A 12,728-nucleotide genomic window follows, 5' to 3' on the forward strand; every position below is an offset into this window, starting at 1 on the left:
AGTGAATTTCATAAAGCGTATCCGTCTGACCTGGCCCCTCAGCTACTTGAAGTCTAGGCAGAAGCTTACAAGTCAGGAACACTACTGCCCTCTCTCCGGGAAGCTCTACTTGTTACATTGTTAAAACCAGATAAGTCCTCGAATCAATGCGGGTCATATCAGCATCTCTCGATTATTAATATAGATGCCAACATTTTTGCGAAGATGATAGCTACTAGACTACAGCCCCTAGTTCCTTTACTGGTGTTGCCAGACCAGTCTGGGTTTGTCACGGACCGCTCCACGACCCATAACCTGCGCACGCTTTTTTCTACTCTGCATTATTTTGCACCAGATTTCCAGGCAGTGGGTGTGCTGCTTGATGCAGCAAAGGCCTTCGACTCCCTGCAATGGCCCTTTATGTTTACTATACTGAGTAGAATGGACTTTACTCCTTTCTTCCTACAGTGGCTCAGGGTGTTATGTAATGGTCCGGTTGCCCGTGTCTGGGTTAATGAGTGGGTGTCAACAGTGTTTCATATCGAAAGAGGTATGAGGCGGGGTGCCCCCTATCACCTATGCTTTTTTCTTTCGCCCTGGAGCCCCTTGCCTTCAAATTGCGCAAAAAAGCATACTGCGGGAGCGCTGCAATTTAGGCAGCGGCTGCTGATTGTCTCTCTTTACGCAGACAGCATGCTGCTGTATGTCCCCGAGCCTGCTGTACATCTATCTGCGTTACTCAGGGAGTATGTACAATTCGAAAGATTTTCTGGCCTTGAGATCAACTGGTCTAAATCTGTAGAGCTTCCTCTAACTGCGCTCATGAAGGAGGTGGAGATGGACTTCCCGCTTTCCTGGACATCTGGCCCTGTGAAATATCTTGGGGTTTGGGTGCATAGGGACCCAGCTGTTGTCGTCTCTGAGAACTATGGCTGTATGGTTACGCACATTTCTGAGTGGGCTGAGAGATGGGCGCATCTACCTCTTTCTTTGGCGGATAGGATTGCGGTAGTAAAAATGGTCTTTTTACCAAAATTGTTGTATTATTTTATCAATATTCCTATTAAGCTAAATATAGTGCTGTTCTAAACTTTGCAATCTGCCCTTTTAACATTTTTGTGGGATGGTCAGAAACCCCGATGCAGGTGGGATCTTCTAGTTCAACCTTTTGACTGCCGAGGCTTCGAGGCTCCTGATCTTCGACTGTACTAACAGTGTGTACAGGCGAACTTTGCGCACTATTGGCATTTTCCCCTGTGTTTTCAGCCTCATGTAGCGATTGAATCGGATGCTGTTCTTCCTCCACCGTTGCAGGCAGTGTTATATTGCTATCATTTTATTTTAGTTCTCTTTTACCAGTTCACATTTTTCCCCTGTTTAAAAAAAAAATAGAAAATCGGTCAAAAAAAAAATACAAAACAAAAAAAAGAAAAAAATATATTTTCAGAGCTAACTACACTGGTTAAAGAAAGAGCTAAACTAGCTAGTGTGTGAAAGTTTAGATGGATGTATGTGTAGTACATAATTGTAAAAATACATTTGTGATGTTGTGCTTTGCTACGCCAATAGGAAGATGGTGTAGTATTAACAAACATGTCCAGATTTATGATTTCTGATACATCTGGAGATGTGGCTTGTTATATGAGTGTTTTGTGTAAACATGCACAGCAAAACCTATAGAACACCTTTTCAACGCAAAGTACTGTATATGATGAGATTATATTTACATGGAAAAGAAAAGTTATACAGAATGCCTCTTCCTCACCTTATAAATAAGAAAGAGAGTTAATGGCTATGCAAATTGTTATTATAGAAGTACATTTCTGTACTGATAACGGAGAACAAGATACATTTACAACTACTTACGTTTTAGGGAACTGATAGGACATGTTTATATATTACTGAAGGGAAGGGATGCAACCTAATATGACATTTGGAAAAACACTGAATGATGTGGTTTAAGTTAAAGAGTTTCATATCTTTTAATTCTGAAATTATCAAGACCTACAAAACAACCATATCAGTCTATTCTGTACTATACCATGTATCTTGCAGACAGTTGTTCTAAAGCTGTCCCCTATTTTATATCGGTCTACCTTGCAATTTTCTGGGACAAATCTAGTCCATCCATGTTCCTTTTCTTCAACTGTGTGGAAACACAGTCCATTAAGCATTTTAAGACTTACTATAACTCACCTCAACAGTAACACACGTAAAAAACTGTACACATTTTATTAAGTTGTTTTTTATAATGTAAATGGTGCTAAATTTGATATCTTCAATTTAAGATCTGTAAAAAAAAGAAAAAATTGTTATAACATGTAATAATGAATTTTTAACAGCACAGCATAATTTTAATATTTTACAAAGTAATTTCTTTACCTTTTTTGCTGTTCCCAGAATATATTGAATATCACTAGAAATAGTGATTTCAATTGTACTCATCACATAACAGCGGGCAAAAAAAACAATCAATTAGATTGTTTAAAAAAAAACAATAATTCATCTATAGTAAAATACTAGATAATACAAATCACACGTATATAAAATGATTACTGTTAAGAAAATTTTATAACTTAAATTTACAAACACTATAAATGGAGCCAGTTAAAATTATACACCAAGACAATGTGCAACAAAAAGTCCATAATTCAAAGAAATACATTTCTTTGAGGCCAAATTGTATTTTTGCAGTCATTTTTACATAAATTGTCCAATGTTAATGCTGTTATATCATAATAATAAATTCCTCAGAGACTGAATTATCTTCCTAAAACATTGGTTTTAAAAATATTAGGTAGAAATTTGGTAATCCAGAAGGCAAACGTTGTTTTAAAACCAACTCAGCATCATTACAAAGGCTCCAGCCTTTCTCACTTTCTAAATAGGCAGTGTAATGGCCAGATGTTGTTAAAGGACCATAGTGGAAAGTAATTGCTACTGCTACAAAAGTCCTTCCTGATATTGATTGTTGTGTAGCTACAAAATGTTTTATTAAAGTGTCAAGTTTTCTTTTGTCAGCTGTACAAGGTTGCATCATTAAAATTATATATTTTCCATATCTTTGTATAAATAATGTTGATAACATGTCTGATTTGCATTGGCTACACTCCATGTTTTGATTTGCAGCTTTAACTAATTTACTGAAAGACACTGATTTACAGTCCGGTAATGTCAAATATAGAAATCTTTCTGTATTCTACATTAGTGCTACATGTATGCATACAATTTTCACATTGATGTTCCCATTAAAACAAAGGCCAAAACTATTCTCTATGTCTACACCTTCATTTTCCAATACAGTAAGCATATACATTAGAAATTTCCGAGCATCTTGTTGGATATTTTGTGTAAATTGTGTAGCACCAGAACATTCATTCAAAAGATTACGAACATCAGAAACGCTTTGTATTTTACTTTTATTAGTTCTCAATTTTTTATGAACAGAATACAACAAGGAACGAAATCTTATTTCCTGATTCTCCATAATTTTCTGTTGCAATCCTTCAAGAAAAAAAAACAACATTAACTACTACATTAGCATAGCAGTTGACACCAGAACTATTTTCAAACTGATAACCAACAATCCCCTCAACAATCTCCTTTTTCTTTTTGCGTGCAATTACAACATTATCTTTTTTTCCCTTCAATGCACCGTCAGTACAGATGTTCTCATATCTTCTTTTTCGACCAAGCATACGCTTTTCAAATACAGGATTTTGACCTAAATTAGGAGCATATGTTCTTCTTAACCTATTATACTCTTTGACACAGTTGGCGTCTGCAGTAACCTTTGTATCATCACAATCAATCAAAAACAAAGCAGGTAATGTTCTGACTCACGACAAAGCAACATATGCCATACCCTCTTTAAACACAGTATTTCCAATATTCACCAAAGCACTGTCAACACTTAAACCTTGAGATTTATGAATAGTCACTGGATATGCCAGAGAAACTGGAAACTATTTTCTACGGACATGTAAATCTTTAACAAGCAAAAAACAAACAGAACAATGTCCAATTTGTTTAACTTCTTCAATCTGTTCAAATTTAATCTTTAAGAATTCAATACCATCTTAATTTTGATAATTAACAAAATCCACAATGTTGCCCATTGCTCCATTAACTAAACCTTTTTCTACGTCCAAATGACGCCTTAAAATGACTCAACAGATTCTACATGCCATTAGATTCTTTTCTAAACCAGCAGTTTTAGATATTGATTTTTCCAAAGAATCCAATTTTGTTTTTAATTTTTCGGTCAAAATAGTAGTGGTTCCTGCATGCTCTATTTTATCAATGGCTTCCATTTTGAATATTTCTTCATTTTCCAGTTTCAAAAGTTGTTCATTGAATATAGAACACTCACGCAGTGTTGGCATTAATCAGATTACAGATTTCTTTTCTGCAATTTCCATGTATATTTTCTCTGGAACTATATCTTTATTTGGAAACAAATTTGAAAGTAATCGACTCTGCAAAGTTTGTTTGCCATAATCAGTCAGTTGTCCAATTCTTATATCTTGGAGAATAGTTCCATAATCAACCTCATTTGCCTGCCGCATATTTGTAATGAGTTCTTTGTATTCAAAATATGACCAAATGTTCACGTTTTCAACACTACCCAGAGGCTTTCTAGTGTCTTCATGTGCAAGTGTTTTAAATACTGGTTGCCCTTTTACAGGAGTCAGTTGCAGTAGATCTCCAAAAACTATGACGTGTTTTCCTCCAAATAACATGTTGTACTCTGTTTTAAGAATTTGCAGCATTCTTAAATGCACAAAGGCAAGCATTAAGTTTGATACCATGCTTACCTCATCGATAATGCGAAGTTTCATTGTCTTCAAGACTCTTGAAACTTCACAACACGCTTCTCCAGATAGCTTGTGGTATTCCAATTTGTTTTCATGCTCTACTGGTAGCATTATTAAACGATTTAAAGTAATTCCTTTAATGTTATGTGCTGCCAACACAGTTGGATCAGTGACAAAATAAAGCAAAAGAGACTCAGTTGTTTTCTGTAGATAACTTGTAATTACTTTAATTAAAAAACTTTTTCCTGTTCCAGCTTGTCCACTAACGTACATTTGGATAGGTTGACATGACGTGCATGAGCACTCTTTCTTTTCATGAAGTAATCCATGGTCAATCTGTTGTCTCACTTGCTTATATATTTGTTTTTGCTCAATATTTAGTTATTCTTCCAAGTTTGCTAAGTTTGTTACATCTTCTTGAGCTTGATGCATTGCTGTTTCAACCTCATTCATGGCAACTGCTGCTTCATTTTCAACAATTGGTTGTCTTAGTTGATCTTGATTCTGCAAAGCAGAACTTTGACTGTCTTGAGAACTGTCTCGAGCAATCTCAGCTGCAATTGTAGCTTCTTGATCAATTTCATCGTTCAACATTTTCACATAATTTGCAAAAGCACTGCATTGTATGCTATCTTTACAAGCATTAAATGATTCTTCATAGCTCTGAAAATCTCCAAGTAATTCCAGTTCTGAACGCAGATGATAACCGATCTGAGCATTCATATGCTCCGCTTTCTCGATGTGATCACATCTTCAAACTGAAACTGTATAATTTCTTACTTAGGGGGTCATTAGGGTGACAGGCAGACTAAGTCCTATCGGATATTAGGACCACCCACCATAAGGGCGGGGGGTCCCATGGGGGGTCTTAGGATGCGCCCGCCACAGTGGCGGGCGCATCCTGCATTTTTAAAATTGTGGCAGGGGGTGCTCTCAGCAACGCCCGTAACAATTCTAAAAATACATGTATGTATTTGCATACATAAAGCGGCAGGCACCGCGCGGTGCCTGCCGCATTGCATATGGAAATGCAGGGGTACCACAGGTACCCCCCATGAGTACCCACCACCGCGCCTTCTCCATGGGGCCTGCAGGGGGCCCCCGAAGTGAAGACTGCCTGCCTTTCCATGGCAGCATTTCCGCCACGGAAAGGCATCTGTTTTGGCCCATGCAAATATGACTGGCGGTGTCTGATAGACACCGCCACCATATTAAACCTGAAGCGGCGGCGGTCTTTCCGTCCGCCACGGTCCCCCCCGCTATAGTAATATGGCGGGGGAAATGGGTTGCGGGCGGGTAAGGATGTCTGGCGGATGGTGGCGATCCGCCAGACATCCTAATGGGTCCCTTAGAGTCTTCTCGTGAGAAATCTCTTCCCACATTTCTTTCAATTCCGTCTTTTCTGATTTTGTAATATAAGATGTTACATATCGAGCAACAACCCCAAGTGTACACTGGGGCTTTACGACGTCTGCCTAGAACTTCATCAGCTATCACTTCTTCTGCATTTCTAGGAACCATTTGCTCTTTCTCAATTGGACAACCATTTCTAACCTCATAAGATCGACCAGTGGTGTCAACTGCATGCAACAAATCATTGCTCTGTAAATAACTCTCTTCATTAAAAAAAGGCTCAGAACTTGAAGAGTGTTTCCATTCCCCTAAACAAATATCACAAAAATTACTTTGGTTAATTACTCTTTTCCTCTTACATTTGGCCTTCATTAAATGGATTGGTTTATCTAGTGATCGAATTCTGTTTATTACTAAAATAAAGAGTTTCCTCTTTACTACAAAAGCCTTTTCAACAATGGTTCGATATGCTGCTTCTTTTTATAAAATTGTGTTCTCTTTCTATATTTCTTTGTATGTTTCAGTAAATTATGGACTACTCTGTTGTAAAAAAAAAAAAAATTGTTGTTGTCCTCATAGATGTTTGCTCTAGATGGGATCTCTCTGTGCCTTCCACACAAACAAACTTAATTTCCGCCCCTGGTATATGTGTGTAGCATACAGAGTTCACCCAGAGGTAGGCTGTCTCCTTGTCCAACTCCCATTGACCTCGATAGATGCACATATGTACAACGGAGGACTGGACCACAAACCTCTGACATAATCATTGGCCTCTAATGCGGACCAGATTTTATTAGCACTTGCTCCACCACAAGCCATGTCTGACTGACTGATCATCATAATATTTTTCAAGCAGTCTACGAATCTGAGTGGGGCCACCGACTTCCATTCTCTACAGATTTCCCTTCTGGCGATGACTATCACATAGAACAGAAATTGTGAAGCCGCATCATTCATCAGGTAGCCTGGTGGCAAGCCGAAAAAGACCAATCTTGGGCAACAGATGATCGGTGTTGATAAAACCTCCTCTAAGAAGCTACATACTGCTGCCCAATATCTGGCAATTCCGGGCAGTCAATAAACATATGTTGATCGTCCGCTGCCAGCTGTTTACATCTAGGACAGTAGTAGTTATCCTCAGCTAACCTAGACAATTTAGCGGGTGTCCAATAAACCCTGTAGGCTGTAAACAGGTGATTTCTTCTAAGATTAGCCGGTTTGATAATTTTCTGATACATAGAGAATGCGTCAATCCAAATTCTCTGTATCTCCTCAGTACTCTCGGTTAGGACACTACCCCAGAGACTCGCAAGTTCGGAGTCCAGACTATCTTTTACTCCAGCAAGTGTCCCATACCAGAAGGAGACCTCCTGTTTCCAAACTCCTCTCCTACAGATGGAATCTAGGATCAGGGTATCCTCTCCCCCATACTTGTCTTGCACACCACGAGGACAACTGGTAGAATTTAAATCTAGTGAGGGAACCGTTAGTTAGATTCACAAAGGACTCCCAGTCCATAAGCCTAGTATTAACACAGAGGTCGCCCCACGTTTTGAGACCAGCAACTTTAAGTGGCTGTGACAATTGATCTAAAAGGCATTCCGGAGTGCCAGGGGAATCCCAAATTGGAGCCTGTAAGTTGTAATAAGCTATCCCCAGCACTCTCCGGACATAACCCCAGTTCTTGACTGCAGCCTGTAAGATCTTAAGGCGGACTTTTTTATAAAACCTTTGGTCCCCGAATTTAAAAAGAAAAGATTCCAGACCCTGTGGCTGATCATGTAACAGAGCCTGAAAAAGACGGCCCTGTGAAGAGAAATCTAGTTTATTAGCCAAAATTCTGAAATTCCTGAAATGAAAGGCATGGCAGTATAGAAACAAGTCGGGTAGGGCCAAACCTCCCATCCTCAACCCTCTCCACAACTTCTTCCAGGCAATCCTGGGTGATGTTGTGGCCCATATAAATGATCCAATCTTCCCTTGGAGGCAAGCAATGTCCTTAGAATTAAATTTAAGCCATATGGTATTAAAAAGGAAAGATATTTTGGGGAGAATAGTCATTTTGACCAGATTTACTCTCCCATATATATTCAAGGGCAGACTTCCCCATCTTAACAGTAGCTTATACACCTCCTTTGCTACTATCTGCCAACTGGTTTTGGAGATATCCGTCAGTTTTTGGGTAAGGTGTATTCCCAGGTACCTAATTTTTTGTTTAGCCCCCTGTACAGGAATTAAGTTGTTCCAGCCCATTATATCTGTTTTCTCCTTATTGATTTTGTAACCAGATACCCTTCCAAATTCCACGGCCAGTTCGAATAACCGGGGAATTGCCTCAACGTAATTTGAGGTATATAAGAGGAGGTCGTCTGCATAAAGGGCAGTTTTAAGTTCCAGCTCTCTAATTTTAAAGGGCGAAATAACACTATCAGTTCTAAGGGAACAAACAAAGGGCTCAATATAAACATCAAACAATAGAGGGAACAGGGGACATCCCTGCCTAGTACCTCTAGAGATGTTAAACCATTTTGATAAGCCTCCGTTCACTAAGACTTTTGCTCAAGGACTCTTATATAAAGATTTAACTCCTTCAATAAAAATCGAAGGAAACCCAAACCTAGTCATAGTAGCCCAGTGGTACGTCCAATTGACCTGGTCAAATGCTTTAGCTGCGTCGATTGCTATGATGGTAAGTGGCAGCCCTCTCTCCTCTACAAAATCCATTGCCCCTATTATCTGGAATGTAAGCTTGTTGAGCTGCCTCCCTGGTATAAACCCTCTCTGATCTGGGTGTATGATCGTTTTGATAATTCTGGCTAATCTGGTAGCCAGTATCCCAGAGAAGATCTTCAGGTCGGAGTTTAATAATGAAATTGGTCTATAAGACTCGATTTTTTGTGGGTCCTTATTTTGCTTGGCTATCAGCGTTATGGTGGCTTCAGACCAGGAGGGAGGGATGGTATCCCCTTGTAAGAAAATTCTGTTAAAAAGTGTACTCAGCACCGTAATGACTATCTCAAGGTTATCAGAATATACCTCAACCGGCAGACCATCTGGGACGGCGGCTTTGCCTCGGCTCATTTTCTTGAATTGCTGTTTTATCTCGCCCTCCGTAATTTCGCTGGCTAGATAGAACTTATTTGATTCCAACAGCCGGGGCAGATCTCTCAGGTCTAACCAGGCATTAACCTCCTCTGCTCCAAGGCTAATGTGTTCTTGGTATAAGTCATACATAAACCCCCTGGCCTCCTCCCTAATTAGCTCATCCTCTGATATCCGTAGACCGATTCTCTCTGTGTCAACATCTTGATATTATTTCTGACCCTCTCGGTCCTAGACTTCCAAGCCAGGAGAGCACCAAATTTTTCACCATACTCAAAATTCTCTAATCTGCTGACCTCCCACCTTTCCTTGGTGATCTTGTCACTCCTGGCTTTAAATACTGCTTGTAATTCCAGCAGCTCTCTTTCCAACTTCGGGATACTCTCCCTAACTGTCAGAACAGCCCGCTGTAGTTCTAGTTCTTTCTCCTTTATATCCTTAAAATCGTCATCATCTTTTTTTGTCATGATTTTCCTCTTATGTATTGTTTGAGAGCTCAATAAGCCCCGTAAATAGGCCTTCAAAGACTCCCAAACGAATTGCTCAGTGGAGGAACCTATGTTAAAATCAAAAAAGTTGAATATTCTTTCTTTTAACTCCACCTTTACACCTTCATCCAGCAGGAGTGTTCTATCCAGTGTCCATCTATGCTCTATGATCATGGAACTTAGGTTAAATACCAGTTCTACCACGGAGTGATCCAAAATGCCCACTGGAACATGGGAAACCGATACTATGTCCACAAGCAATACCTGATCAGCCAAAAAGTTATCTATTCTAGAGTATTGCTTGTATTTTTTGCTGTAGAAAGAATACTCTCTCATAGACCCATATTTAGCTCTCCAAAAATCCAGCAGGTTGAAATCTTTCATAATATATTTAAGAGCTGATACTATACTAGTTGGAGCACAATATTTGGCCCTAGAAAGTCCGGTCAAGTTGCTTATTGAACACCAAATTGAAATCTCCCCCTAATATCACAGGAGCAGTGTGCTGTAATAAACTTGCCCCTAATTTCAAAAGCGGACCAGCATTATCCTCATTCGGGCCGTAGTACACTGCTCAAGTAAAAGGTGAGCCACCTATAGAGAGGGCTGCCACCAACCATCTACCAGACTGATCTGTGTCCCATTTCTGGACCTTAATCCCCTTATTTGCCCTGATAATGATTGCTACGCCCCTTGTACACCCCTTCTGCCTAGAGCATAATACATCCTGAACCCAATCCAGTTTACTGAAAGCTTGTTCACACATTTTGGCCTCTAGGTGGGTTTCCTGTAATAAGTACACATGGGCCTCTGCATTTTTTAGATATTCGCAACCCTAGATTGTTTCCTCGCCCCGCCCAAGCCATTAACGTTCCAGGAGAGGAATTTCATACTGATTGGCCTACTCATGACCCTGACCTAACCCAAGGCTTCACTACATCTAGAGTTTTTAGAAAAAAATAAAATTTTGCGACTGATGAGGACAATTTTTCCCTTTCACCCCCCACCTACTGTGACCCCTCCCTAACCCTCCCCTGAGGAACCCTCCCTTCATACCAGGCACTTGTACCGCCTTTTAGGAGCCCACACAGAGGCGACACAGCGAATAGGTTATTATCAAAACAGGAGAAAAAGAAGAGGGCGACAAGAATCTAAAACCCCTCCAACTATTCTTACTGTATCTGCTGTAGGTATTATTCATTATTTATACTTCTCCCCTTTTTTTTCTTCCCCCAACCAATGATTGAGAACCTACACCTCATCGTATTTATATACCTACACCTACACCTACACTCTTACACCTGCACCCTTACTTTTACATTTAATCCCTTTTCTTTGTTTCCCGCTTTATTTTTCCTGCCCCCCCCGTTTCCCCCACAAATTATAACCTTCTCCTAATCATTCTAGTTATCCATTTTTCTCTATTGCTGTTTCATCTGGGACAGGAGGTCATCAACATCTTCTGGTTGACTGTAATTGTACATTTTATTCCTCCACATCACTTTCAATAGAGCTGGAAACTTCATTTGGACCTGTGCCCCAAGTTACCTTAATTCCGGCATTCTTGAACCAAGCTCCCACTGTCGCTGCGCAGTTCTCCCACCAATATATGATCGTATTTGATATGGGTTGGCCCGATGATGGAGAGTGGATCGGCGTAAGCATCTACTTAGAATTAATTCCTTGATGCTATAAGTCTGGAAATTAGCAAGAATTTTCCTGGGTGCCTTCCTGTCTGGATGAGCCTAAAGGGGTCCCTGTGCACCCTCTGTATCTCCGCCTCCAAATCAATATCGAGCCGATCTTTCAAAACCCCATCCCTTAGAAGTTTACATACAAACCCCTTGATATCCTCCATCTCCTCCCCTTCCGGAATCTTCAAGATTCTGAGGTCATTCCTGCAGCATTGCATCTCTAGTCTTTCCAAGTCCATCATAAGAGACCGGTTCTGCGTCTTTAAGGCATCGATATCCTTAGAGTTTCCTAGTACGGACTCTGACAGTGAAGTGACCTTAAGTTCCAGCAAACCCGTCTGGGTACAGATATCATCCAACCTCGACTCCAAAAGATCAAACCTATCATGAATACTTTTTTGGTTGTTCTCAGAGATTTTAAACTTGTTCAGAAGGTCCCCCCTTAATGATTGAAATAAGGAGCCCAACCTATCCCCGTCATCTTCATTAGGACCAACTGATTGCAGCAAGCCACTATGGGCCTGAGTCTGTGACCTGGACTGGACAGGAGCTTGAGCTTGGGCTTGAGCCTGAAATTGAGATTGGCATTGGATACTTTGATCTTCTACGACCTTTGAGGGCAGAGGGTCTGAAGTCCCTAGTGGAGACTGTAGACCTAGTGGAGCTGGTGTAGGAAAGGGATGATTAACAGGGGTGACTACTGGAGATATAATAGCGGCAGAGTCCACATCCAGACTCTCCATATTCCCCAAGTCTGGCATGATCTCTAAAGAAGCATAGCGGTTTTCAAGCACTAGGGGAGGTGCACTAGGCTCTTGTACTAATACTGCCGTCTCCGTTGCCACCTCAGGACCAACCAAGTGCTCCATAATTTTAAAGAAGGTTTTGAGTGAAGGGGTATTTTTTGGCATAGTTGAGTCGCCTTAGGACCTTTTACTCTTTTAACACCTCCCAATTATTTCTTCCTTTTGCAGGGGGTTAGCGGTGTTGGACCCTCTCTCTCCACAGAATCCAGCACCCCCTTTAACCTCAGCTCATGTTGGGACCTTAACTGATATCTATTTTTGTTTTTTAGGGGCTATATTACTGCAGTTTGAGAAAATACGCCTCTAGATCAGGGTTTCCTGCCAGCTGTAGAGCTGCCCCCTCCCCGCTCAAGGGGTTAACTAATTGACCCATGGAGGAATCAAGCTCCATACAGTCCCACTGTTTGTTCTTCCCTCCCTGGAAACTCCTTACCCGGGATAGCAGAGCAGAGTGAGGGTACTGATAAGAAAACTCCCCGCAGACTGGCC

The sequence above is a fragment of the Lissotriton vulgaris genome, chromosome 8 (assembly GCF_964263255.1).
Source record: "Lissotriton vulgaris chromosome 8, aLisVul1.2, whole genome shotgun sequence".
Taxonomy (NCBI): Eukaryota; Metazoa; Chordata; class Amphibia; order Caudata; family Salamandridae; genus Lissotriton; species Lissotriton vulgaris.